This window comes from Nothobranchius furzeri, chromosome 7 (genome assembly GCF_043380555.1).
Source record: "Nothobranchius furzeri strain GRZ-AD chromosome 7, NfurGRZ-RIMD1, whole genome shotgun sequence".
Classification (NCBI taxonomy): Eukaryota; Metazoa; Chordata; class Actinopteri; order Cyprinodontiformes; family Nothobranchiidae; genus Nothobranchius; species Nothobranchius furzeri.
The window spans coordinates 42,937,163-42,963,491 of NC_091747.1; the positions used below are offsets into that span (position 1 = coordinate 42,937,163).

Genomic DNA, 26,329 nt, shown 5'->3' on the forward strand with positions numbered 1-26,329 from the left:
ACATTCATTAACTAGTAACAAAGGTTTATGATTAATTTTATCTCAAGAATAAAGATCTCTGGATGCTATCAAGAGCAATTTATTCAAAGATGGGTGGGTGTAACTTTGGTGTACAGATCTGCAGAAAGACATATGTTGGTCTTTATCTAAATTTTTTAGAAAAGTGCTTTTCTGTTAACGATGTTGTTATCTAAAATAAAAAAAACTTCAAAAATAACTACTGTGCTACTCATTTGAAGATTTGTGCGCTTATGTGACAAACTTTTTTACAGTGTCATCAACCAATGAATGAATGAATGAAAGAATCTATCTATCTATCTATCTATCTATCTATCTATCTATCTATCTATCTATCTATCTATCTATCTATCTATCTATCTATCTATCTGACTATTTTACTCTGTTTCTGTCTGTGATAATTTTGTAGCCTGACTAGCTCTGCCGGTAGAGCATGAGACTTTTAATCTCAGGGTCATGGGTTCAAGTCCCATGTTAGACATAGATTCTAAAGGCAACATCTGTCTATTCATGTGTAATCTTTCTACTAGTTCTTTTGTGAGAAGAATTGCAAGTGCAGGCATAAGAATTTGGGACTTTATTTGAGTTTTTTCTTAGTGTTGTCTGAGTTTAAAACTTCCCCCATCTATAGCAACAATTTCTGTTTTTCAAGCAAACGCATTTTGATTCAGGGTAAACTGGTGACACTGCATGAAAACATACTCTGTCAAAGGACTAAGCACCCATCGTGGGGCTCGAACCCATGACCCTGAGATTAAGAGTATTATGCTCTACCGACTGAGCTAGTCGGGCATTTGACAATCTTGACAAGTTTGACAACGTGAGGTGACACTGTTTTGCCATACAGGGTTTGTTGCCCTGGTCCTTCAGATACAACAAATTACTGTAACTCAGTAACAATAAAAGAGCTTTTGAAGTTGAACACCAATCTTCCAAAGATCCAAAGTGTTTTGGGAATGGGTAGAACTTGAATGAAAATAATTGCTTTTGATTGGGCAACTTCATTTCAGACATTTGACCAAACTTACAACTTATCGATTGTATTCATTATGACAGCCAGAAGTCTTACTTGGGATAAGTGGTTCTACAAGGTCAATGAAATAGCAAAGGACAACTTCAGAGGGTAGGACACAATTCAACCTCTGCAACTTTATTATACAACTCCAATCGTCAGTCAAGATGGCCGAGCGGTCAAAGGGGCCAGACTCAAGCATTGCTTCCATTCCAATATGGGGATTCTGGTCTCCAATAGGAGGCGTGGGTTCAAATCCCACTCTTGACACATTCATTAACTAGTAACAAAGGTTTATGATCAATTTTATCTCAAGAATAAAGATCTCTGGATGGTATCAAGAGCAATTTATTCAAAGATGGGTTGGTGAATCTTTGGTGTACAGATCTGCAGAAAGACATATGTTGGTCTTTTTCTAAATTTTTTAGAAAAGTGCTTTTCTGTTAACAATGTTGTCATCTAACATAAAAAAACTTAAAAATAACTAATGTGCCACTCATTTGAAGATTTGTGCGCTTATGTGACAAACTTTTTTACAGTGTCATCAACCAATGAATTAATGAATGAAAGAATCTATCTATCTATCTATCTATCTATCTATCTATCTATCTATCTATCTATCTATCTATCTATCTATCTATCTATCTATCATCTATCTATCTATCTATCTATCTATCTATCTATCTATCTGACTATTTTACTCTGTGTCTGTCTGCAATGATTTTGTAGCCTGACTAGCTCAGCCGGTAGAGCATGAGACTTTTAATCTCAGGGTCATGGGTTCAAGTCCCATGTTAGGCATAGATTCTAAAGGCAACATCTGTCTATTCATGTGTAATCTTTCTACTAGTTCTTTTGTGAGAAGAATTGCAGGTGCAGGCATAAGAATTTGGGACTTTATTTGAGTTTTTTCTTAGTGTTGTCTGAGTTTAATACTTCACCCATCTATGGCAACAATTTCTGTTTTTCAAGCAAACGCATTTTGATTCAGGGTAAACTGGAGACACTGCATGAAAACATACTCTGTCAAAGGACTAAGCGCCCATCGTGGGGCTCGAACCCATGACCCTGAGATTAAGAGTATCATGCTCTACCGACTGAGCTAGTCGGGCATTTGACAATCTTGACAAGTTTGACAACGTGAGGTGACACTGTTTTACCATACAGGGTTTGTTGCCCTGGTCCTTCAGATACAACAAATTACTGTAACTCAGTAACAATAAAAGAGCTTTTGAAGTTGAACACAAATCTTCTACAGATCCAAAGTGTTTTGGGAATGGGTAGAACTTGAATGAAAACAATTGCTTTTGATTGGGCAACTTCATTTCAGACATTTGACCAAACTTACAACTTATCGATTGTATTCATTATGACAGCCAAAAGTCTTACTTGGGATAAGTGGTTCTACAAGGTCAATGAAATAGCAACGGACAACTTCAGAGGGTAGGACACAATTCAACCTCTGTAACTTGATTATACCACTCCAATCTTCAGTCAAGATGGCCGAGCGGTCAAAGGCGCCAGACTCAAGCATTGCTTCCATTCCAATATGGGGATTCTGGTCTCCAGTAGGAGGCGTGGGTTCAAATCCCACTCTTGACACATGCATTAACTAGAAACAAAGGTTTATGATTAATTTTATCTCAAGAATAAAGATCTCTGGACGCTATCAAGAGCAATTTATTCAAAGATGGGTGGGTGTATCTTTGGTGTACAGATCTGCAGAAAGACATATGTTGGTCTTTTTCTAAATTTTTTAGAAAAGTGCTTTTCTGTTAACAATGTTGTTATCTAAAATAAAAAAAAACTTAAAAATAACTACTGTGCCACTCATTTGAAGATTTGTGCGCTTATGTGACAAACTTTTTTACAGTGTCATCAACCAATGAATGAATGAAAGAAAGAATCTATCTATCTATCTCTCTATCTATCTATCTATCTATCTATCTATCTATCTATCTATCTATCTATCTATCTATCTATCTATCTATCTATCTATCTATCTATCTATCTATCTATCTATCTTTCTATTTGACTATTTTACTCTGTTTCTGTCTGTAAACATTTTGTAGCCTGACTAGCTCAGCCGGTAGAGCATGAAACTTTTAATCTCAGGGTCATGGGTTCAAGTCCCATGTCAGGCATAGATTCTAAAGGCAACATCTGTCTATTCATGTGTAATCTTTCTACTAGTTTTTTGTGAGAAGAATTGCAGCTGCTGGCATAAGAATTTGGGATGTTATTTGAGTTTTTTCTTAGTGTTGTCTGAGCTTAAAACTTCCCCCAATCTATGGCAACAATTTCTGTTTTTCAAGCAAACGCATTTTGATTCAGGGTAAACTGGTGACACTGCATGAAAACATACTCTGTCAAAGGCCTAAGCACCCAACGTGGGGCTCGAACCCACGACCATGAGATTAAGAGTCTCATGCTCTACCAACTGAGCTAGTCGGGCATTTGATGATCTTGACAAGTTTGACAACATGAGGTGACACTGTTTTGCCATACAGGGTTTGTTGCCCTGGTCCTTCAGATACAACAAAATACTGTAACTCAGTAACAATAAAAGAGCTTTTGAAGTTGAACACCAATCTTCCAAAGATCCAAAGTGTTTTGGGAATGGGTAGAACTTGAATGAAAACAATTGCTTTTGATTGGGCAACTTCATTTCAGACATTTGACCAAACTTACAACTTATCGATTGTATTCATTATGACAGCCAGAAGTCTTACTTGGGATAAGTGGTTCTACAAGGTCAATGAAATAGCAACGGACAACTTCAGAGGGTAGGACACAATTCAACCTCTGCAACTTTATTATACCACTCCAATCTTCAGTCAAGATGGCCGAGCGGTCAAAGGCGCCAGACTCAAGCATTGCTTCCATTCCAATATGGGGATTCTGGTCTCCAATAGGAGGCGTGGGTTCAAATCCCACTCTTGACACATTCATTAACTAGTAACAAAGGTTTATGATTAATTTTATCTCAAGAATAAAGATCTCTGGATGGTATCAAGAGCAATTTATTCAAAGATGGGTGGGTGAATCTTTGGTGTACAGATCTGCAGAAAGACATATGTTGGTCTTTTTCTAAATTTTTTAGAAAAGTGCTTTTCTGTTAACAATGTTGTCATCTAACATAAAAAAACTTAAAAATAACTAATGTGCCACTCATTTGAAGATTTGTGCGCTTATGTGACAAACTTTTTTACAGTGTCATCAACCAATGAATTAATGAATGAAAGAATCTATCTATCTATCTATCTATCTATCTATCTATCATCTATCTATCTATCTATCTATCTATCTATCTATCTATCTATCTATCTATCTATCTATCTATCATCTATCTATCTATCTATCTATCTATCTATCAATCTATCTATCTATCTGACTATTTTACTCTGTGTCTGTCTGCAATGATTTTGTAGCCTGACTAGCTCAGCCGGTAGAGCATGAGACTTTTAATCTCAGGGTCATGGGTTCAAGTCCCATGATAGGCATAGATTCTAAAGGCAACATCTGTCTATTCATGTGTAATCTTTCTACTAGTTCTTTTGTGAGAAGAATTGCAGGTGCAGGCATAAGAATTTGGGACTTTATTTGAGTTTTTTCTTAGTGTTGTCTGAGTTTAAAACTTCACCCATCTATGGCAACAATTTCTGTTTTTCAAGCAAATGCATTTTGATTCAGGGTAAACTGGTGACACTGCATGAAAACATACTCTGTCAAAGGACTTAGCGCCCATCGAGGGGCTCGAACCCATGACCCTGAGATTAAGAGTATCATGCTCTACCGACTGAGCTAGTCGGGCATTTGACAATCTTGACAAGTTTGACGTGAGGTGACACTGTTTTACCATACAGGGTTTGTTGCCCTGGTCCTTCAGATACAACAAATCACTGTAACTCAGTAACAATAAAAGAGCATTTGAAGTTGAACACAAATCTTCTACAGATCCAAAGTGTTTTGGGAATGGGTAGAACTTGAATGAAAACAATTGCTCTTGATTGGGCAACTTCATTTCAGACATTTGACCAAACTTACAACTTATCGATTGTATTCATTATGACAGCCAAAAGTCTTACTTGGGATAAGTGGTTCTACAAGGTCAATGAAATAGCATCGGACAACTTCAGAGGGTAGGACACAATTCAACCTCTGTAACTTGATTATACCACTCCAATCTTCAGTCAAGATGCCCGAGCGGTCAAAGGCGCCAGACTCAAGCATTGCTTCCATTCCAATATGGGGATTCTGGTCTCCAGTAGGAGGCGTGGGTTCAAATCCCACTCTTGACACATTCATTAACTAGTAACAAAGGTTTATGATTAATTTTATCTCAAGAATAAAGATCTCTGGATGGTATCAAGAGCAATTTATTCAAAGATGGGTGGGTGAATCTTTGGTGTACAGATCTGCAGAAAGACATATGTTGGTCTTTTTCTAAATTTTTTAGAAAAGTGCTTTTCTGTTAACAATGTTGTCATCTAACATAAAAAAACTTAAAAATAACTAATGTGCCACTCATTTGAAGATTTGTGCGCTTATGTGACAAAATTTTTTACAGTGTCATCAACCAATGAATTAATGAATGAAAGAATCTATCTATCTATCTATCTATCTATCTATCTATCTATCTATCTATCTATCTATCTATCTATCTGACGATTTTACTCTGTGTCTGTCTGCAATGCTTTTGTAGCCTGATTAGCTCAGCCGGTAGAGCATGAGACTTTTAATCTCAGGTTCATGGGTTCAAGTCCCATGTTAGGCATAGATACTAAAGGCAACATCTGTCCATTCATGTGTAATCTTTCTACTAGTTCTTTTGTGAGAAGAATTGCAGGTACTGGCATAAGAATTTGGGACTTTATTTGAGTTTTTTCTTAGTGTTGTCTGAGCTTAAAACTTCCCCCAATCTATGGCAACAATTTCTGTTTTTCAAGCAAACGCATTTTGATTCAGGGTAAACTGGTGACACTGCATGAAAACATACTCTGTTAAAGGCCTAAGCACCCAACGTGGGGCTCGAACCCACGACCTTGAGATTAAGTGTCTCATGCTCTACCGACTGAGCTAGTCGGGCATTTGATGATCTTGACAAGTTTGACAACGTGAGGTGACACTGTTTTACCACACAGGGTTTGTTGCCCTGGTCCTTCAGATACAACAAATTACTGTAACTCAGTAACAATAAAAGAGCTTTTGAAGTTGAACACAAATCTTCTACAGATCCAAAGTGTTTTGGGAATGGGTAGAACTTGAATGAAAACAATTGCTCTTGATTGGGCAACTTCATTTCAGACATTTGACCAAACTTACAACTTATCGATTGTATTCATTATGACAGCCAGAAGTCTGACTTGGGATAAGTGGTTCTACAAGGTCAATGAAATAGCAACGGACAACTTCAGAGGGTAGGACACAATTCAACCTCTGCAACTTGATTATACCACTCCAATCTTCAGTCAAGATGGCCGAGCGGTCAAAGGCGCCAGACTCAAGCATTGCTTCCATTCCAATATGGGGATTCTGGTCTCCAGTAGGAGGCGTGGGTTCAAAAACCACTCTTGACACATTCATTAACTAGAAACAAAGGTTTACGATTAATTTTATCTCAAGAATAAAGATCTCTGGACGCTATCAAGAGCAATTTATTCAAAGATGGGTGGGTGTATCTTTGGTGTACAGATCTGCAGAAAGACATATGTTGGTCTTTTTCTAAATTTTTTAGAAAAGTGCTTTTCTGTTAACAATGTTGTCATCTAACATAAAAAAACTTAAAAATAACTAATGTGCCACTCATTTGAAGATTTGTGCGCTTATGTGACAAACTTTTTTACAGTGTCATCAACCAATGAATTAATGAATGAAAGAAAGAATCTATCTATCTATCTATCTATCTATCTATCTATCTATCTATCTATCTATCTATCTATCTATCTATCTATCATCTATCTATCTATCTATCTATCTATCTATCTATCTATCTATCTATCTATCTATCTATCTGACTATTTTACTCTGTGTCTGTCTGCAATGATTTTGTAGCCTGACTAGCTCAGCCGGTAGAGCATGAGACTTTTAATCTCAGGGTCATGGGTTCAAGTCCCATGATAGGCATAGATTCTAAAGGCAACATCTGTCTATTCATGTGTAATCTTTCTACTAGTTCTTTTGTGAGAAGAATTGCAGGTGCAGGCATAAGAATTTGGGACTTTATTTGAGTTTTTTCTTAGTGTTGTCTGAGTTTAAAACTTCACCCATCTATGGCAACAATTTCTGTTTTTCAAGCAAATGCATTTTGATTCAGGGTAAACTGGTGACACTGCATGAAAACATACTCTGTCAAAGGACTTAGCGCCCATCGAGGGGCTCGAACCCATGACCCTGAGATTAAGAGTATCATGCTCTACCGACTGAGCTAGTCGGGCATTTGACAATCTTGACAAGTTTGACGTGAGGTGACACTGTTTTACCATACAGGGTTTGTTGCCCTGGTCCTTCAGATACAACAAATCACTGTAACTCAGTAACAATAAAAGAGCATTTGAAGTTGAACACAAATCTTCTACAGATCCAAAGTGTTTTGGGAATGGGTAGAACTTGAATGAAAACAATTGCTCTTGATTGGGCAACTTCATTTCAGACATTTGACCAAACTTACAACTTATCGATTGTATTCATTATGACAGCCAAAAGTCTTACTTGGGATAAGTGGTTCTACAAGGTCAATGAAATAGCATCGGACAACTTCAGAGGGTAGGACACAATTCAACCTCTGTAACTTGATTATACCACTCCAATCTTCAGTCAAGATGCCCGAGCGGTCAAAGGCGCCAGACTCAAGCATTGCTTCCATTCCAATATGGGGATTCTGGTCTCCAGTAGGAGGCGTGGGTTCAAATCCCACTCTTGACACATTCATTAACTAGTAACAAAGGTTTATGATTAATTTTATCTCAAGAATAAAGATCTCTGGATGGTATCAAGAGCAATTTATTCAAAGATGGGTGGGTGAATCTTTGGTGTACAGATCTGCAGAAAGACATATGTTGGTCTTTTTCTAAATTTTTTAGAAAAGTGCTTTTCTGTTAACAATGTTGTCATCTAACATAAAAAAACTTAAAAATAACTAATGTGCCACTCATTTGAAGATTTGTGCGCTTATGTGACAAACTTTTTTACAGTGTCATCAACCAATGAATTAATGAATGAAAGAATCTATCTATCTATCTATCTATCTATCTATCTATCTATCTATCTATCTGACGATTTTACTCTGTGTCTGTCTGCAATGCTTTTGTTGCCTGATTAGCTCAGCCGGTAGAGCATGAGACTTTTAATCTCAGGGTCATGGGTTCAAGTCCCATGTTAGGCATAGATACTAAAGGCAACATCTGTCCATTCATGTGTAATCTTTCTACTAGTTCTTTTGTGAGAAGAATTGCAGGTGCTGGCATAAGAATTTGGGACTTTATTTGAGTTTTTTCTTAGTGTTGTCTGAGCTTAAAACTTCCCCCAATCTATGGCAACAATTTCTGTTTTTCAAGCAAACGCATTTTGATTCAGGGTAAACTGGTGACACTGCATGAAAACATACTCTGTTAAAGGCCTAAGCACCCAACGTGGGGCTCGAACCCACGACCTTGAGATTAAGTGTCTCATGCTCTACCGACTGAGCTAGTCGGGCATTTGATGATCTTGACAAGTTTGACAACGTGAGGTGACACTGTTTTACCACGCAGGGTTTGTTGCCCTGGTCCTTCAGATACAACAAATTACTGTAACTCAGTAACAATAAAGAGCTTTTGAAGTTGAACACAAATCTTCTACAGATCCAAAGTGTTTTGGGAATGGGTAGAACTTGAATGAAAACAATTGCTCTTGATTGGGCAACTTCATTTCAGACATTTGACCAAACTTACAACTTATCGATTGTATTCATTATGACAGCCAGAAGTCTGACTTGGGATAAGTGGTTCTACAAGGTCAATGAAATAGCAACGGACAACTTCAGAGGGTAGGACACAATTCAACCTCTGCAACTTGATTATACCACTCCAATCTTCAGTCAAGATGGCCGAGCGGTCAAAGGCGCCAGACTCAAGCATTGCTTCCATTCCAATATGGGGATTCTGGTCTCCAGTAGGAGGCGTGGGTTCAAAAACCACTCTTGACACATTCATTAACTAGAAACAAAGGTTTACGATTAATTTTATCTCAAGAATAAAGATCTCTGGACGCTATCAAGAGCAATTTATTCAAAGATGGGTGGGTGTATCTTTGGTGTACAGATCTGCAGAAAGACATATGTTGGTCTTTTTCTAAATTTTTTAGAAAAGTGCTTTTCTGTTAACAATGTTGTTATCTAAAATAAAAAAACTTAAAAATAACTACTGTGCCACTCATTTGAAGATTTGTGCGCTTATGTGACAAACTTTTTTACAGTGTCATCAACCAATGAATGAATGAAAGAAAGAATCTATCTATCTATCTATCTATCTATCTATCTATCTATCTATCTATCTATCTATCTATCTATCTATCTATCTATCTATCTATCTATCTATCTATCTTTCTATTTGACTATTTTACTCTGTTTCTGTCTGTAATCATTTTGTAGCCTGACTAGCTCAGCCGGTAGAGCATGAAACTTTTAATCTCAGGGTCATGGGTTCAAGTCCCATGTCAGGCATAGATTCTAAAGGCAACATCTGTCCATTCATGTGTAATCTTTCTACTAGTTCTTTTGTGAGAAGAATAGCAGCTGCTGGCATAAGAATTTGGGATGTTATTTGAGTTTTTTCTTAGTGTTGTCTGAGCTTAAAACTTCCCCCAATCTATGGCAACAATTTCTGTTTTTCAAGCAAACGCATTTTGATTCAGGGTAAACTGGTGACACTGCATGAAAACATACTCTGTCAAAGGCCTAAGCACCCAACGTGGGGCTCGAACACACGAACATGAGATTAAGAGTCTCATGCTCTACCGACTGAGCTAGTCGGGCATTTGATGATCTTGACAAGTTTGACAACATGAGGTGACACTGTTTTGCCATACAGGGTTTGTTGCCCTGGTCCTTCAGATACAACAAAATACTGTAACTCAGTAACAATAAAAGAGCTTTTGAAGTTGAACACCAATCTTCCAAAGATCCAAAGTGTTTTGGGAATGGGTAGAACTTGAATGAAAACAATTGCTTTTGATTGGGCAACTTCATTTCAGACATTTGACCAAACTTACAACTTATCGATTGTATTCATTATGACAGCCAGAAGTCTTACTTGGGATAAGTGGTTCTACAAGGTCAATGAAATAGCAACGGACAACTTCAGAGGGTAGGACACAATTCAACCTCTGCAACTTGATTATACCACTCCAATCTTCAGTCAAGATGGCCGAGCGGTCAAAGGCGCCAGACTCAAGCATTGCTTCCATTTCAATATGGGGATTCTGGTCTCCAATAGGAGGCGTGGGTTCAAATTCCACTCTTGACACATTCATTAACTAGTAACAAAGGTTTATGATTAATTTTATCTCAAGAATAAAGATCTCTGGATGGTATCAAGAGCAATTTATTCAAAGATGGGTGGGTGAATCTTTGGTGTACAGATCTGCAGAAAGACATATGTTGGTCTTTTTCTAAATTTTTTAGAAAAGTGCTTTTCTGTTAACAATGTTGTCATCTAACATAAAAAACTTAAAAATAACTAATGTGCCACTCATTTGAAGATTTGTGCGCTTATGTGACAAACTTTTTTACAGTGTCATCAACCAATGAATTAATGAATGAAAGAATCTATCTATCTATCTATCTATCTATCTATCTATCTATCTATCATCTATCTATCTATCTATCTATCTATCTATCTATCTATCTATCTATCTATCTATCTATCTATCTATCTATCTATCTATCATCTATATCTATCTATCTATCTATCTATCTATCTATCTATCTATCTATCTATCTATCTATCTATCTATCTGACTATTTTACTCTGTGTCTGTCTGCAATGATTTTGTAGCCTGACTAGCTCAGCCGGTAGAGCATGAGACTTTTAATCTCAGGGTCATGGGTTCAAGTCCCATGTTAGGCATAGATTCTAAAGGCAACATCTGTCTATTCATGTGTAATCTTTCTACTAGTTCTTTTGTGAGAAGAATTGCAGGTGCAGGCATAAAAATTTGGGACTTTATTTGAGTTTTTTCTTAGTGTTGTCTGAGTTTAAAACTTCACCCATCTATGGCAACATTTTCTGTTTTTCAAGCAAACGCATTTTGATTCAGGGTAAACTGGTGACACTGCATGAAAACATACTCTGTCAAAGGACTAAGTGCCCATCGTGGGGCTCGAACCCATGACCCTGAGATTAAGAGAATCATGCTCTACCGACTGAGCTAGTCGGGCATTTGACAATCTTGACAAGTTTGACAACGTGAGGTGACACTGTTTTACCATACAGGGTTTGTTGCCCTGGTCCTTCAGATACAACAAATTACTGTAACTCAGTAACAATAAAAGAGCTTTTGAAGTTGAACACAAATCTTCTACAGATCCAAAGTGTTTTGGGAATGGGTAGAACTTGAATGAAAACAATTGCTCTTGATTGGGCAACTTCATTTCAGACATTAGACCAAACTTACAACTTATCGATTGTATTCATTATGACAGCCAAAAGTCTTACTTGGGGTAAGTGGTTCTACAAGGTCAATGAAATAGCAACGGACAACTTCAGAGGGTAGGACACAATTCAACCTCTGTAACTTGATTATACCACTCCAATCTTCAGTCAAGATGGCCGAGCGGTCAAAGGCGCCAGACTCAAGCATTGCTTCCATTCCAATATGGGGATTCTGGTCTCCAGTAGGAGGCGTGGGTTCAAATCCCACTCTTGACACATTCATTAACTAGTAACAAAGGTTTATGATTAATTTTATCTCAAGAATAAAGATCTCTGGATGGTATCAAGAGCAATTTATTCAAAGATGGGTGGGTAAATCTTTGGTGTACAGATCTGCAGAAAGACATATGTTGGTCTTTTTCTAAATTTTTTAGAAAAGTGCTTTTCTGTTAACAATGTTGTCATCTAACATAAAAAAACTTAAAAATAACTAATGTGCCACTTATTTGAAGATTTGTGCGCTTATGGGACAAACTTTTTTACAGTGTCATCAACCAATGAATTAATGAATGAAAGAATCTATCTATCTATCTATCTATCTATCTATCTATCTATCTATCTATCTATCTGACTATTTTACTCTGTGTCTGTCTGCAATGATTTTGTAGCCTGACTAGCTCAGCCGGTAGAGCATGCGACTTTTAATCTCAGGGTCATGGGTTCAAGTCCCATGTTAGGCATAGATTCTAAAGGCAACATCTGTCTATTCATGTGTAATCTTTCTACTAGTTCTTTTGTGAGAAGAATTGCAGGTGCAGGCATAAGAATTTGGGACTTTATTTGAGTTTTTTCTTAGTGTTGTCTGAGCTTCAAACTTCCCCCAATCTATGGCAACAATTTCTGTTTTTCAAGCAAACGCATTTTGATTCAGGGTAAACTGGTGACACTGCATGAAAACATACTCTGTCAAAGGCCTAAGCACCCAACGTGGGGCTCGAACCCACGACCCTGAGATTAAGATTCTCATGCTCTACCGACTGAGCTAGTCGGGCATTTGACAATCTTGACAAGTTTGACAACGTGAGGTGACACTGTTTTACCGTACAGGGTTTGTTGCCCTGGTCCTTCAGATACAACAAATTACTGTAACTCAGTATCTAAAAGAGCTTTTGAAGTTGAACACCAATCTTCTACAGATCCAAAGTGTTTTGGGAATGGGTAGAACTTGAATGAAAACAATTGCTTTTGATTGGGCAACTTCATTTCAGACATTTGACCAAACTTACAACTTATCGATTGTATTCATTATCACAGCCAGCAGTCTTACTTGGGATAAGTGGTTCTACAAGGTCAATGAAATAGCAACGGACAACTTCAGAGGGTAGGACACAATTCAACCTCTGCAACTTGATTATACCACTCCAATCTTCAGTCAAGATGGCGCCAGACTCAAGCATTGCTTCCATTCCAATATGAGGATTCTGGTCTCCATTAGGAGGCGTGGTTTCAAATACCACTCTTGACACATTCATTAACTAGTAACAAAGGTTTATGATTAATTTTATCTCAAGAATAAAGATCTCTGGACGCTATCAAGAGCAATTTATTCAAAGATGGGTGGGTGAATCTTTGGTGTACAGATCTGCAGAAAGACATATGTTGGTCTTTTTCTAAATTTTTTAGAAAAGTGCTTTTCTGTTAACAATGTTGTTATCTAACATAAAAAAACTTAAAAATAACTAATGTGCCACTCATTTGAAGATTTGTGCGCTTATGTGACAAACTTTTTTACAGTGTCATCAACCAATGAATTACTGAATGAAAGAATCTATCTATCTATCTATCTATCTATCTATCTATCTATCTATCTATCTGACTATTTTACTCTGTGTATGTATGCAATGATTTTGTAGCCTGACTAGCTCAGCCGGTAGAGCATGAGACTTTTAATCTCAGGGTCATGGGTTTAAGTCCCATGTTAGGCATAGATTCTAAAGGCAACATCTGTCCATTCATGTGTAATCTTTCTACTGGTTCTTTTGTGAGAAGAATTGCAGGTGCTGGCATAAGAATTTGGGACTTTATTTGAGTTTTTTCTTAGTGTTGTCTGAGCTTTAAACTTCCCCCATCTATGGCAACAATTTCTGTTTTTCAAGCAAACGCATTTTGATTCAGGGTAAACTGGTGACACTGCATGAAAACATACTCTGTCAAAGGCCTAAGCACCCAACGTGGGGATCGAACCCACGACCTTGAGATTAAGAGTCTCATGCTCTACCGACTGAGCTAGTCGGGCATTTGAAGATCTTGACAAGTTTGACAACGTGAGGTGATACTGTTTTGCCATACAGGGTTTGTTGCCCTGGTCCTTCAGATACAACAAATTACTGTAACTCAGTAACAATAAAAGAGCTTTTGAAGTTGAACACCAATCTTCCAAAGATCCAAAGTGTTTTGGGAATTGGTAGAACTTGAATGAAAACAATTGCTTTTGATTGGTCAACTTCATTTCAGACATTTGACCAAACTTACAACTTATCGATTGTATTCATTATGACAGCCAGCAGTCTTACTTGGGATAAGTGGTTCTACAAGGTCAATGAAATAGCAAAGGACAACTTCAGAGGGAAGGTCACAATTCAACCTCTGCAACTTGATTATACCAGTCCAATCGTCAGTTAAGATGGCCGAGCGGTCAAAGGCGCCAGACTCAAGCATTGCTTCCATTCCAATATGGGGATTCTGGTCTCCAGTAGGAGGCGTGGGTTCAAATCCCACTCTTGACACATTCATTAACTAGAAACAAAGGTTTATGATTAATTTTATCTCAAGAATAAAGATCTCTGGACGCTATCAAGAGCAATTTATTCAAAGATGGGTGGGTGAATCTTTGGTGTACAGATCTGCAGAAAGACATATGTTGGTCTTTTTCTAAATTTTTTAGAAAAGTGCTTTTCTGTTAACAATGTTGTTATCTAACATAAAAAAACTTAAAAATAACTAATGTGCCACTCATTTGAAGATTTGTGCGCTTATGTGACAAACTTTTTTACAGTGTCATGAACCAATGAATTACTGAATGAAAGAATCTATCTATCTATCTATCTATCTATCTATCTATCTATCTATCTATCTGACTATTTTACTCTGTTTCTGTCTATAATAGTTTTGTAGCCTGACTAGCTCAGCCGGTAGAGCATGCGACTTTTAATCTCAGGGTCATGGGTTCAAGTCCCATGTTAGGCATAGATTCTAAAGGCAACATCTGTCTATTCATGTGTAATCTTTCTACTAGTTCTTTTGTGAGAAGAATTGCAGTTGCTGGCATAAGAATTTGGGATGTTATTTGAGTTTTTTCTTAGTGTTGTCTGAGCTTAAAACTTGCCCCAATCTATGGCAACAATTTCTGTTTTTCAAGCAAACGCATTTTGATTCAGGGTAAACTGGTGACACTGCATGAAAACATACTCTGTTAAAGGCCTAAGCACCCAACGTGGGGCTCGAACCCACGACCCTGAGATTAAGAGTCTCATGCTCTACCGACTGAGCTAGTCGGGCATTTGACAATCTTGACAAGTTTGACAACGTGAGGTGACACTGTTTTACCGTACAGGGTTTGTTGCCCTGGTCCTTCAGATACAACAAATTACTGTAACTCAGTAACATTAAAAGAGCTTTTGAAGTTGAACACCAATTTTCTACAGATCCAAAGTGTTTTGGGAATGGGTAGAACTTGAATGAAAACAATTGCTTTTGATTGGGCAACTTCATTTCAGACATTTGACCAAACTTACAACTTATCGATTGTATTCATTATCACAGCCAGCAGTCTTACTTGGGATAAGTGGTTCTACAAGGTCAAAAAATAGCAACGGACAACTTCAGAGGGTAGGACACAATTCAACCTCTGCAACTTGATTATACCACTCCAATCTTCAGTCAAGATGGCCGAGCTGTCAAAGGCGCCAGACTCAAGCATTGCTTCCATTCCAATATGAGGATTCTGGTCTCCATTAGGAGGCGTGGTTTCAAATACCACTCTTGACACATTCATTAACTAGTAACAAAGGTTTATGATTAATTTTATCTTAAGAATAAAGATCTCTGGACGCTATCAAGAGCAATTTATTCAAAGATGGGTGGGTGAATCTTTGGTGTACAGATCTGCAGAAAGACATATGTTGGTCTTTTTCTAAATTTTTTAGAAAAGTGCTTTTCTGTTAACAATGTTGTTATCTAACATAAAAAAAAACTTAAAAATAACTAATGTGCCACTCATTTGAAGATTTGTGCGCTTATGTGACAAACTTTTTTACAGTGTCATCAACCAATGAATTAATGAATGAAAGAATCTATCTATCTATCTATCTATCTATCTATCTATCTATCTATCTATCTATCTATCTATCTATCTATCTATCTATCTATCTATCTGACTATTTTACTCTGTGTCTGTATGCAATGATTTTGTAGCCTGACTAGCTCAGCCGGTAGAGCATGAGACTTTTAATCTCAGGGTCATGGGTTTAAGTCCCATGTTAGGCATAGATTCTAAAGGCAACATCTGTCCATTCATGTGTAATCTTTCTACTGGTTCTTTTGTGAGAAGAATTGCAGGTGCTGGCATAAGAATTTGGGACTTTATTTGAGTTTTTTCTTAGTGTTGTCTGAGCTTAAAATTTCCCCCATCTATGGCAACAATTTCTGTTTTTCAAGCAAACGCATTTTGATTCAGGGTAAACTGGTGACACTGCATGAAAACATACTCTGTCAAAGGCCTAAGCACCCAACGTGGGGATCGAACCCACGACCTTGAGATTAAGAGTCTCATGCTCTACCGACTGAGCTAGTCGGGCATTTGAAGATCTTGACAAGTTTGACAACGTGAGGTGATACTGTTTTGCCATACAGGGTTTGTTGCCCTGGTCCTTCAGATACAACAAATTACTGTAACTCAGTAACAATAAAAGAGCTTTTGAAGTTGAACACCAATCTTCCAAAGATCCAAAGTGTTTTGGGAATTGGTAGAACTTGAATGAAAACAATTGCTTTTGATTGGTCAACTTCATTTCAGACATTTGACCAAACTTACAACTTATCGATTGTATTCATTATGACAGCCAGCAGTCTTACTTGGGATAAGTGGTTCTACAAGGTCAATGAAATAGCAAAGGACAACTTCAGAGGGAAGGTCACAATTCAACCTCTGCAACTTGATTATACCACTCCAATCGTCAGTTAAGATGGCCGAGCGGTCAAAGGCGCCAGACTCAAGCATTGCTTCCATTCCAATATGGGGATTCTGGTCTCCAGTAGGAGGCGTGGGTTCAAATCCCACTCTTGACACATTCATTAACTAGAAACAAAGGATTATGATTAATTTTATCTCAAGAATAAAGATCTCTGGACGCTATCAAGAGCAATTTATTCAAAGATGGGTGGGTGTATCTTTGGTGTAAAGATCTGCAGAAAGTCATATGTTGGTCTTTTTCTAAATTTTTTAGAAAAGTGCTTTTCTGTTAACAATGTTGTTATCTAACATAAAAAAACTTAAACATAACTACTGTGCCACTCATTTGAAGATTTGTGCGCTTATGTGACAAACTTTTTTACAGTGTCATCAACCAATGAATGAATGAAAGAAAAAATCTATCTATCATCTATCTATCTATCTATCTATCTATCTTTCTATCTATCTATCTATCTATCTATCTATCTATCTATCTATCTATCTATCTATCTATCTATCTATCTATCTGACTATTTTACTCTGTGTCTGTCTGCAATGATTTTATAGCCTGACTAGCTCAGCCGGTAGAGCATGAGACTTTTAATCTCAGGGTCATGGGTTCAAGTCCCATGTTAGGCATAGATTCTAAAGGCAACATCTGTCCATTCATGTGTAATCTTTCTACTAGTTCTTTTGTGAGAAGAATTGCAGGTGCTGGCATAAGAATTTGGGACTTTATTTGAGTTTTTTCTTAGTGTTGTCCGAGCTTAAAACTTACCCCAATTTATGGCAACAATTTCTGTTTTTTAAGCAAACGCATTTTGATTCAGGGTAAACTGGTGACACTGCATGAAAACATACTCTGTCAATGGCCTAAGTACCCAACGTGGGGCTCGAACCCACGACCCTGAGATTAAGAGTCTCATGCTCTACCGACTGAGCTAGTCGGGCATTTGATGATCTTGACAAGTTTGACAACGTGAGTTGATACTGTTTTGCCATACAGGGTTTGTTGCCCTGGTCCTTCAGATACAACAAATTACTGTAACTCAGTAACAATAAAAGAGCTTTTGAAGTTGAACACCAATCTTCCAAAGATCCAAAGTGTTTTGGGAATGGGTAGAACTTGAATGAAAACAATTGCTTTTGATTGGGCAACTTCATTTCAGACATTTGACCAAACTTACAACTTATCGATTGTATTCATTATGACAGCCAGCAGTCTTACTTGGGATAAGTGGTTCTACAAGGTCAATGAAATAGCAAAGGACAACTTCAGAGGGTAGGTCACAATTCAACCTCTGCAACTTTATTATACAACTCCAATCGTCATGTAAGATGGCTGAGCGGTCAAAGGCGCCAGACTCAAGCATTGCTTCCATTCCAATATGGGTATTCTGGTCTCCAGTAGGAGGCGTGGGTTCAAATCCCACTCTTGACACATTCATTAACTAGAAACAAAGGTTTATGATGACTTTTATCTCAAGAATAAAGATCTCTGGACGCTATCAAGAGCAATTTATTCAAAGATGGGTGGGTGTATCTTTGGTGTACAGATCTGCAGAAAGACATATGTTGGTCTTTTTCTAAATTTTTTAGAAAAGTGCTTTTCTGTTAACAATGTTGTTATCTAACATAAAAAAACTTAAAAATAACTACTGTGCCACTCATTTGAAGATTTGTGCGCTTATGTGACAAACTTTTTTACAGTCTCATCAACCAATGAATGAATGAATGAAATAATCTATCTATCTATCTATCTATCTATCTATCTATCTATCTATCTATCTATCTATCTATCTATCTATCTATCATCTATCTATCTATCTATCTATCTATCTATCTATCTATCTTTCTATTTGACTATTTTACTCTGTTTCTGTCTGTAATCATTTTGTAGCCTGACTAGCTCAGCCGGTAGAGCATGAAACTTTTAATCTCACTGTCATGGGTTCAAGTCCCATGTCAGGCATAGATTCTAAAGGCAACATCTGTCTATTCATGTGTAATCTTTCTACTAGTTCTTTTGTGAGAAGAATTGCAGGTGCTGGCATAAGAATTTGGGATGTTATTTGAGTTTTTTCTTAGTGTTGTCTGTGCTTAAAACTTCCCCCATCTATGGCAACAATTTCTGTTTTTCAAGCAAACGCATTTTGATTCAGGGTAAACTGGTGACACTGCATGAAAACATACTCTGTCAAAGGCGTAAGCACCCAACGTTGGGCTCGAACACACGACCCTGAGATTAAGAGTCTCATGCTCTACCGACTGAGCTAGTCGGGCATTTGATGATCTTGACAAGTTTGACAACGTGAGGTGACACTGTTTTGCCATTCAGGATTTGTTGCCCTGGTCCTTCAGATACAACAAATTACTGTAACTCAGTAACAATAAAAGAGCTTTTGAAGTTGAACACCAATCTTCCAAAGATCCAAAGTGTTTTATGAATGGGTAGAACTTGAATGAAAACAATTGCTTTTGATTGGCAACTTCATTTCAGACATTTGACCAAACTTACAACTTATCGATTGTATTCATTATGACAGCCAGCAGTCTTACTTGGGATAAGTGGTTCTACAAGGTCAATGAAATAGCAAAGGACAACTTCAGAGGGTAGGTCACAATTCAACCTCTGCAACTTTATTATACAACTCCAATCTTCAGACAAGATGGCCGAGCGTTCAAAGGCGCCAGACTCAAGCATTGCTTCCATTCTAATATGGGGATTATGGTCTCCAGAAGGAGGCGTGGGTTCAAATCCCACTCTTGACACATTCATTAACTAGAAACAGAGGTTTATGATTAATTTTATCTCAAGAATAAAGATCTCTGGACGCTATCAAGAGCAATTTATTCAAAGATGGGTGGGTGTATCTTTGGTGTACAGATCTGCAGAAAGACATATGTTGGTCTTTTTCTAAATTTTTTAGAAAAGTGCTTTTCTGTTAACAATGTTGTTATCTAAAATAAAAAAACTTCAAAAATAACTACTGTGCTACTCATTTGAAGATTTGTGCGCTTATGTGACAAACTTTTTTACAGTGTCATCAACCAATGAATGAATGAATGAAAGAATCTATCTATCCATCTATCTATCTATCTATCTATCTATCTATCTATCTATCTATCTATCTATCTATCTGACTATTTTACTCTGTTTCTGTCTGTAATAATTTTGTAGCCTGACTAGCTCAGCCGTTAGAGCATGAGACTTTTAATCTCAGGGTCATGGGTTCAAGTCCCATGTTAGGCATAGATTCTAAAGGCAACATCTGTCTATTCATGTGTAATCTTTCTACTAGTTCTTTTGTGAGAAGAATTGCAGGTGCAGGCATAAGAATTTGGGACTTTATTTGAGTTTTTTCTTAGTGTTGTCTGAGTTTAAAACTTCCCCCATCTATGGCAACAATTTTTGTTTTTCAAGCAAACGCATTTTGATTCAGGGTAAACTGGTGACACTGCATGAAAACATACTCTGTCAAAGGACTAAGCGCCCATCGTGGGCCTCGAACCCATGACCCTGAGATAAAGAGTATCATGCTCTACTGACTGAGCTAGTCGGGCATTTGACAATCTTGACAAGTTTGACAACGTGAGGTGACACTGTTTTACCATACAGGGTTTGTTGCCCTGGTCCTTCAGATACAACAAATTACTGTAACTCAGTAACAATAAAAGAGCTTTTGAAGTTGAACACAAATCTTCTAAAGATCCAAAGTGTTTTGGGAATGGGTAGAACTTGAATGAAAACAATTGCTCTTGATTGGGCAACTTCATTTCAGACATTTGACCAAACTTACAACTTATCGATTGTATTCATTATGACAGCCAGAAGTCTTACTTGGGATAAGTGGTTCTACAAGGTCAATGAAATAGCAAAGGACAACTTCAGAGGGTAGGACACAATTCAACCTCTGCAACTTGATTATACCACTCCAATCTTCAGTCAAGATGGCCGAGCGGTCAAAGGCGACAGACTCAAGCACTGCTTCCATTCCAATATGGGGATTCTGGTCTCCAGTAGGAGGCGTGGGTTCAAATCCCACTCTTGACACATTCATTGACTAGTAACAAAGGTTTATGATAAATTTTATCTCAAGAATAAAGATCTCTGGATGGTATCAAGAGCAATTTATTCAAAGATGGGTGGGTGAATCTTTGGTGTACAGATCTGCAGAAAGACATATGTTGGTCTTTTTCTAAATTTTTTAGAAAAGTGCTTTTCTGTTAACAATGTTGTCATCTAACATAAAAAAACTTAAAAATAACTAATGTGCCACTCATTTGAAGATTTGTGCGCTTATGTGACAAACTTTTTACAGTGTCATCGACCAATGAATTAATGAATGAAAGAATCTATCTATCTATCTATCTACCTATCTATCTATCTATCTATCTATCTATCTATCTATCTATCTATATATCTATCTATCTATCTATCATCTATCTATCTATCTATCTATCTATCTATCTATCTATCTATCTATCTATCTATCTGACTATTTTACTCTGTTTCTGTCTGTAAGCATTTTGTAGCCTGACTAGCTCAGCCGGTAGAGCCTGAAACTTTTAATCTCAGGGTCATGGGTTCAAGTCCCATGTTAGGCATAGATTCTAAAGGCAACATCTGTCTATTCATGTGTAATCTTTCTACTAGTTCTTTTGTGAGAAGAATTGCAGGTGCTGGCATAAGAATTTGGGATGTTATTTGAGTTTTTTCCTTAGTGTTGTCTGAGCTTAAAACTTTCCCCATCTATGGCAACAATTTATGTTTTTCAAGCAAACGCATTTTGATTCAGGGTAAACTGGTGACACTGCATGAAAACATACTCTGTCAAAGGCCTAAGCACCCAACGTGGGGCTCGAACCCACAACCCTGAGATTAAGAGTCTCAAGCTCTACCGACTGAGCTAGTCGGGCATTTGACAATCTTGACAAGTTTGACAACGTGAGGTGACACTGTTTTACCGTACAGGGTTTGTTGCCCTGGTCCTTCAGATACAACAAATTACTGTAACTCAGTAACAATAAAAGAGCTTTTGAAGTTGAACACCAATCTTCTAAAGATCCAAAGTGTATTGGGAATGGGTAGAACTTGAATGAAAACAATTGCTTTTGATTGGGCAACTTCATTTCAGACATTTGACCAATCTTACAACTTATCGATTGTATTCTTTATCACAGCCAGCAGTCTTACTTGGGATAAGTGGTTCTACAAGGTCAATGAAATAGCAAAGGACAACTTCAGAGGGTAGGTCACAATTCAACCTCTGCAACTTTATTATACCACTCCAATCTTCAGTCAAGATGGCCGAGCGGTCAAAGGCACCAGACTCAAGCATTGCTTCCATTCCAATATGGGGATTCTGGTCTCCAGTTGGAGGTGTGGGTTCAAATCCCACTCTTGACACATTCATTAACTAGTAACAAAGGTTTATGATTAATTTTATCTCAAGAATAAAGATCTCTGGACGCTATCAAGAGCAATTTATTCAAAGATGGGTGGGTATATCTTTGGTGTACAGATCTGCAGAAAGACATATGTTGGTCTTTTTCTAAATTTTTTAGAAAAGTGCTTTTCTGTTAATAATGTTGTTATCTAACATAAAAAAAACTTAAAAATAAGTACTGTGCCACTAATTTGAAGATTTGTGCGCTTATGTGACAAACTTTTTTACGGTGTCATCAACCAATGAATAAATGAATGAAAGAATCTATCTATCTATCTATCTATCTATCTATCTATCATCTATCTATCTATCTATCTATCTATCTATCTATCTATCTATCTATCTATCTATCTATCATCATCATCATCTATCTATCTATCTGACTATTTTACTCTGTTTCTGTCTGTAATCATTTTGTAGCCTGACTAGCTCAGCCGGTAGAGCATGAGACTTTTAATCTCAGGGTCATGGGTTCAAGTCCCATGTTAGGCATAGATTCTAAAGTCAATATCTGTCTATTCATGCGAAATATTTCTACTAGTTCTTTTGTGAGAAGAATTGCAGGTGCTGGCATAAGAATTTGAGACTTTATTTGAGTTTTTTCTTAGTGTTGTCTTAGCTTAAAACTTCCCCCAATCTATGGCAACAATTTCTGTCTTTCAAGCAAACACATTTTGATTCAGGGTAAACTGGTGACACTGCATGAAAACATACTCTGTCAAAGGCCTAAGCGCCCAACGTGGGGCTCGAACCCACAACCCTGAGATTAAGAGTCTCATGCTCTACCAACAGAGCTAGTCGGGCATTTGACAATCTTGATGAGTTTGACAACGTGAGGTGACACTGTTTTGCCATACAGGGTTTGTTGCCCTGGTCCTTCAGATACAACAAATTACTGTAACTCAGTAACAATAAAAGAGCTTTTGAAGTTGAACACCAATCTTCTAAAGATCCAAAGTGTTTTGGGAATGGATAGAACTTGAATGAAAACAATTGCTTTTGATTGGGCAACTTCATTTCAGACATTTGACCAAACTTACAACTTATCGATTGTATTCTTTATCACAGCCAGCAGTCTTACTTGGGATAAGTGGTTCTACAAGGTCAATGAAATAGCAAAGGACAACTTCAGAGGCTAGGTCACAATTCAACCTCTGCAACTTTATTATACCACTCCAATCTTCAGTCAAGATGGCCGAGCGGTCAAAGGCGCCAGACTCAAGCATTGCTTCCATTCCAATATGGGGATTCTGGTCTCCAGTAGGAAGCGTGGGTTCAAATTCCACTCTTGACACATTCATTAACTAGTAACAAAGGTTTATGATTAATTTTATCTCAAGAATAAAGATGTCTGGATGCTATCAAGAGCAATTTATTCAAAGATGGGTGGGTGTATCTTTGGTGTACAGATCTGCAGAAAGACATATGTTGGTCTTTTTCTAAATTTTTTAGAAAAGTGCTTTTCTGTTAATAATGTTGTTATCTAACATAAAAAAAACTTAAAAATAAGTACTGTGCCACTCATTTGAAGATTTGTGCGCTTATGTGACAAACTTTTTTACAGTGTCATCAACCAATGAATGAATGAAAGAAAGAATCTATCTATCAATCTATCTATCTATCTATCTATCTATCATCTATCTATCTATCTGACTATTTTACTCTGTTTATGTCTGTAATCATTTTGTAGCCTGACTAGCTCAGCCGGTAGAGCATGAGACTTTTAATCTCAGGGTCATGGGTTTAAGTCCCATGTTAGGCATAGATTCTAAAGGCAACATCTGTCTATTCATGTGCAATCTTTCTACTAGTTCTTTTGTGAGAAGAATTGCAGGTGCTGGCATAAGAATCTGGGACTTTATTTGAGTTTTTTCTTAGTGTTTTCTGAGCTTAAAACTTCCCCCAATCTATGGCAACAATTTCTGTTTTTCAAGCAAACGCATTTTGATTCAGGGTAAACTGGTGACACTGCATGAAAACATACTCTGTCAAAGGCCTAAATGCCCAACGTGGGGCTCGAATCCACGACCCTGAGATTAAGAGTCTCATGCTCTACTGACTGAGCTAGTCAGGCATTTGACAATCTTGACAAGTTTGACAACGTGAGGTGACACTGTTTTGCCATACAGGGTTTGTTGCCCTGGTCCTTCAGATACAACAAATTACTGTAACTCAGTAACAATAAAAGAGCTTTTGAAGTTGAACACCAATCTTCTAAAGATCCAAAGTGTTTTGGGAATGGGTAGAATTTGAATGAAAACAATTGCTTTTGATTGGGCAACTTCATTTCAGACATTTGACCAAACTTACAACTTATCGATTGTATTCATTATCACAGCCAGCAGTCTTACTTGGGATAAGTGGTTCTACAAGGTCAATGAAATAGCAAAGGACAACTTCAGAGGGTAGGTCACAATTCAACCTCTGCAACTTTATTATACCACTCCAAACTTCAGTCAAGATGGCCGAGCTGTCAAAGGCGCCAGACTCAAGCAATGCTTCCATTCCAATGTGGGGATTCTGGTCTCCAGTAGGAAGCGTGGGTTCAAATCCCACTCTTGACACATTCGTGAACTAGAAACAAAGGTTTATGATTAATTTTATCTCAAGAATGAAGATCTCTGGACGCTATCAAGAGCAATTTATTAAAAGATGGTGGGTGTATCTTTGGTGTACAGATTTGCAGAAAGACATATGTTGGGCTTTTTCTACATTTTTTAGAAAAGAGCTTTTCTGTTAACAAGTTGTCATCTAAAATTGAAAAAATTGAAAAAATAACTACTGTGCCACTCATTTGAAGATTTTTGCACTTATCTGGCAAACATTTTTACATTGTCTTTAACAATACCAGGTTTAATCATATGGAATACATTACTTCATACACTCTGATTGTAGCATTTGTTTTCTTTTGTGAAATATGTTTTTATTCTTCTGTGTTTTTTAGGTCTTCTACTTTTAACACCATTTTCTATGTGGTTAGCAAATAAGAGTTTAATTCCCTAAAAATAACAATCATAATGAAAATGATAATATCCTCTAATGTAACAAAGGGAGCTTTCAAAGTAACAGTCTCCTAAAAGTAACGTCAGTCGTTATAATGTATAGAGAACGTTATGTATAAAATTTGTTTTTTTTCCCCTACAATAACCTTTTTTTCTTTGATGTGAGCAAATTCAGCATTGCATGTTTAACTAAATATTTAAAGTTTGTTGATAGAGTAGGCATAGTAGACCTTGGTGCAGAGGTCCGCAAATGGCAGCCCGCTGGCCACATCCGGCCTGCGAGCCCTCTCTTTGTGGCCCCCAAACCCTGTGTGCACCCCCCACCCTCGACGGCCGACCAGGAGGTGTAGGATAGAGTTCAGGAAAATAATCAAATAATCAATGCATGAGATGCGGGCATGAACGATTTTGCATCATAGAAGAGTACCGTAACCATCTATAGTGGAATGTAGTTTTGTTATTTTAACAGTGGCACATAGTATCCACATCTGTCAGAGTGGTGTTCTCCATATTTACCGGGTAGGAAACTTTGATCTGCCTTTATGTGATACTGCAGGGCTGAGCGCTGGAGTTATAACCTGAGACCGAACCCGAATCGAATCAGCCCGACCGGTTCTTTTGGATTTGGGCTGTAAATTACGTTAATTGAGCGGGTTGTTGCGCGGCGCACTCCGCTCGCTCGATCAGCGACTGAGACAGAGAGAGCGGGAGACTGTCTCCTCACACAAGAGAGAGGATCGGAGGACGCTCCTCCAAACATGCGTTATTTTCATAATTTCATTATTGTTTATCCTGGAAGAGCTCAGTCAGACCGAGTGCTGTGATGTCGGGAGGTCCGGTCCTGGGGAGAGAGCGGGGTGAGTGACGGCGGCTACATCGTAATCATCTGTCTCTTTTATTTAGGGACACGGAGAAGTTAAAAGTAGAGAGAAATAGAAGATAGAAGTTCTTGTTCCACTTTATTCTTTTGTTTCATGAAGATAAAT

The 26,329-nt window shown here is 37.6% G+C and overlaps 27 non-coding genes across 27 annotated transcripts; 21 read left to right on the top strand and 6 right to left on the bottom strand.

The window, feature by feature from the left end:
• Positions 1-1,191: 1,191 nt before the first annotated feature.
• Positions 1,192-1,300, top strand: trnal-caa (transfer RNA leucine (anticodon CAA)). The gene is made up of 2 exons: positions 1,192-1,229; positions 1,255-1,300. It is a non-coding gene; the product is annotated as a tRNA-Leu (tRNA).
• Positions 1,301-1,758: 458 nt separating this feature from the next.
• Positions 1,759-1,831, top strand: trnak-uuu (transfer RNA lysine (anticodon UUU)). Its single transcript has one exon. It is a non-coding gene; the product is annotated as a tRNA-Lys (tRNA).
• Positions 1,832-2,523: 692 nt separating this feature from the next.
• Positions 2,524-2,632, top strand: trnal-caa (transfer RNA leucine (anticodon CAA)). The gene is made up of 2 exons: positions 2,524-2,561; positions 2,587-2,632. It is a non-coding gene; the product is annotated as a tRNA-Leu (tRNA).
• A 469-nt stretch (positions 2,633-3,101) lies between these two features.
• On the top strand, positions 3,102-3,174 carry trnak-uuu (transfer RNA lysine (anticodon UUU)). Its single transcript has one exon. It is a non-coding gene; the product is annotated as a tRNA-Lys (tRNA).
• Positions 3,175-3,412: 238 nt separating this feature from the next.
• Positions 3,413-3,485, bottom strand: trnak-cuu (transfer RNA lysine (anticodon CUU)). The gene has a single exon. It is a non-coding gene; the product is annotated as a tRNA-Lys (tRNA).
• A 381-nt stretch (positions 3,486-3,866) lies between these two features.
• Positions 3,867-3,975, top strand: trnal-caa (transfer RNA leucine (anticodon CAA)). Its single transcript has 2 exons — positions 3,867-3,904; positions 3,930-3,975. It is a non-coding gene; the product is annotated as a tRNA-Leu (tRNA).
• Positions 3,976-5,222: 1,247 nt separating this feature from the next.
• Positions 5,223-5,331, top strand: trnal-caa (transfer RNA leucine (anticodon CAA)). Its single transcript has 2 exons — positions 5,223-5,260; positions 5,286-5,331. It is a non-coding gene; the product is annotated as a tRNA-Leu (tRNA).
• A 2,514-nt stretch (positions 5,332-7,845) lies between these two features.
• trnal-caa (transfer RNA leucine (anticodon CAA)) lies at positions 7,846-7,954 on the top strand. The gene is made up of 2 exons: positions 7,846-7,883; positions 7,909-7,954. It is a non-coding gene; the product is annotated as a tRNA-Leu (tRNA).
• A 387-nt stretch (positions 7,955-8,341) lies between these two features.
• trnak-uuu (transfer RNA lysine (anticodon UUU)) lies at positions 8,342-8,414 on the top strand. The gene has a single exon. It is a non-coding gene; the product is annotated as a tRNA-Lys (tRNA).
• A 1,244-nt stretch (positions 8,415-9,658) lies between these two features.
• On the top strand, positions 9,659-9,731 carry trnak-uuu (transfer RNA lysine (anticodon UUU)). The gene has a single exon. It is a non-coding gene; the product is annotated as a tRNA-Lys (tRNA).
• Positions 9,732-10,424: 693 nt separating this feature from the next.
• On the top strand, positions 10,425-10,533 carry trnal-caa (transfer RNA leucine (anticodon CAA)). The gene is made up of 2 exons: positions 10,425-10,462; positions 10,488-10,533. It is a non-coding gene; the product is annotated as a tRNA-Leu (tRNA).
• A 530-nt stretch (positions 10,534-11,063) lies between these two features.
• Positions 11,064-11,136, top strand: trnak-uuu (transfer RNA lysine (anticodon UUU)). The gene has a single exon. It is a non-coding gene; the product is annotated as a tRNA-Lys (tRNA).
• Positions 11,137-11,828: 692 nt separating this feature from the next.
• trnal-caa (transfer RNA leucine (anticodon CAA)) lies at positions 11,829-11,937 on the top strand. The gene is made up of 2 exons: positions 11,829-11,866; positions 11,892-11,937. It is a non-coding gene; the product is annotated as a tRNA-Leu (tRNA).
• A 1,636-nt stretch (positions 11,938-13,573) lies between these two features.
• Positions 13,574-13,646, top strand: trnak-uuu (transfer RNA lysine (anticodon UUU)). Its single transcript has one exon. It is a non-coding gene; the product is annotated as a tRNA-Lys (tRNA).
• A 238-nt stretch (positions 13,647-13,884) lies between these two features.
• Positions 13,885-13,957, bottom strand: trnak-cuu (transfer RNA lysine (anticodon CUU)). Its single transcript has one exon. It is a non-coding gene; the product is annotated as a tRNA-Lys (tRNA).
• A 381-nt stretch (positions 13,958-14,338) lies between these two features.
• Positions 14,339-14,447, top strand: trnal-caa (transfer RNA leucine (anticodon CAA)). The gene is made up of 2 exons: positions 14,339-14,376; positions 14,402-14,447. It is a non-coding gene; the product is annotated as a tRNA-Leu (tRNA).
• Positions 14,448-15,146: 699 nt separating this feature from the next.
• Positions 15,147-15,219, bottom strand: trnak-cuu (transfer RNA lysine (anticodon CUU)). Its single transcript has one exon. It is a non-coding gene; the product is annotated as a tRNA-Lys (tRNA).
• A 914-nt stretch (positions 15,220-16,133) lies between these two features.
• trnak-uuu (transfer RNA lysine (anticodon UUU)) lies at positions 16,134-16,206 on the top strand. The gene has a single exon. It is a non-coding gene; the product is annotated as a tRNA-Lys (tRNA).
• Positions 16,207-16,444: 238 nt separating this feature from the next.
• trnak-cuu (transfer RNA lysine (anticodon CUU)) lies at positions 16,445-16,517 on the bottom strand. The gene has a single exon. It is a non-coding gene; the product is annotated as a tRNA-Lys (tRNA).
• A 381-nt stretch (positions 16,518-16,898) lies between these two features.
• On the top strand, positions 16,899-17,007 carry trnal-caa (transfer RNA leucine (anticodon CAA)). The gene is made up of 2 exons: positions 16,899-16,936; positions 16,962-17,007. It is a non-coding gene; the product is annotated as a tRNA-Leu (tRNA).
• Positions 17,008-17,457: 450 nt separating this feature from the next.
• trnak-uuu (transfer RNA lysine (anticodon UUU)) lies at positions 17,458-17,530 on the top strand. Its single transcript has one exon. It is a non-coding gene; the product is annotated as a tRNA-Lys (tRNA).
• Positions 17,531-17,769: 239 nt separating this feature from the next.
• Positions 17,770-17,842, bottom strand: trnak-cuu (transfer RNA lysine (anticodon CUU)). The gene has a single exon. It is a non-coding gene; the product is annotated as a tRNA-Lys (tRNA).
• A 2,994-nt stretch (positions 17,843-20,836) lies between these two features.
• trnal-caa (transfer RNA leucine (anticodon CAA)) lies at positions 20,837-20,945 on the top strand. The gene is made up of 2 exons: positions 20,837-20,874; positions 20,900-20,945. It is a non-coding gene; the product is annotated as a tRNA-Leu (tRNA).
• A 793-nt stretch (positions 20,946-21,738) lies between these two features.
• Positions 21,739-21,811, bottom strand: trnak-cuu (transfer RNA lysine (anticodon CUU)). Its single transcript has one exon. It is a non-coding gene; the product is annotated as a tRNA-Lys (tRNA).
• A 381-nt stretch (positions 21,812-22,192) lies between these two features.
• On the top strand, positions 22,193-22,301 carry trnal-caa (transfer RNA leucine (anticodon CAA)). Its single transcript has 2 exons — positions 22,193-22,230; positions 22,256-22,301. It is a non-coding gene; the product is annotated as a tRNA-Leu (tRNA).
• Positions 22,302-22,760: 459 nt separating this feature from the next.
• On the top strand, positions 22,761-22,833 carry trnak-uuu (transfer RNA lysine (anticodon UUU)). Its single transcript has one exon. It is a non-coding gene; the product is annotated as a tRNA-Lys (tRNA).
• Positions 22,834-24,030: 1,197 nt separating this feature from the next.
• On the top strand, positions 24,031-24,103 carry trnak-uuu (transfer RNA lysine (anticodon UUU)). Its single transcript has one exon. It is a non-coding gene; the product is annotated as a tRNA-Lys (tRNA).
• The last annotated feature ends 2,226 nt before the right edge of the window (positions 24,104-26,329 follow it).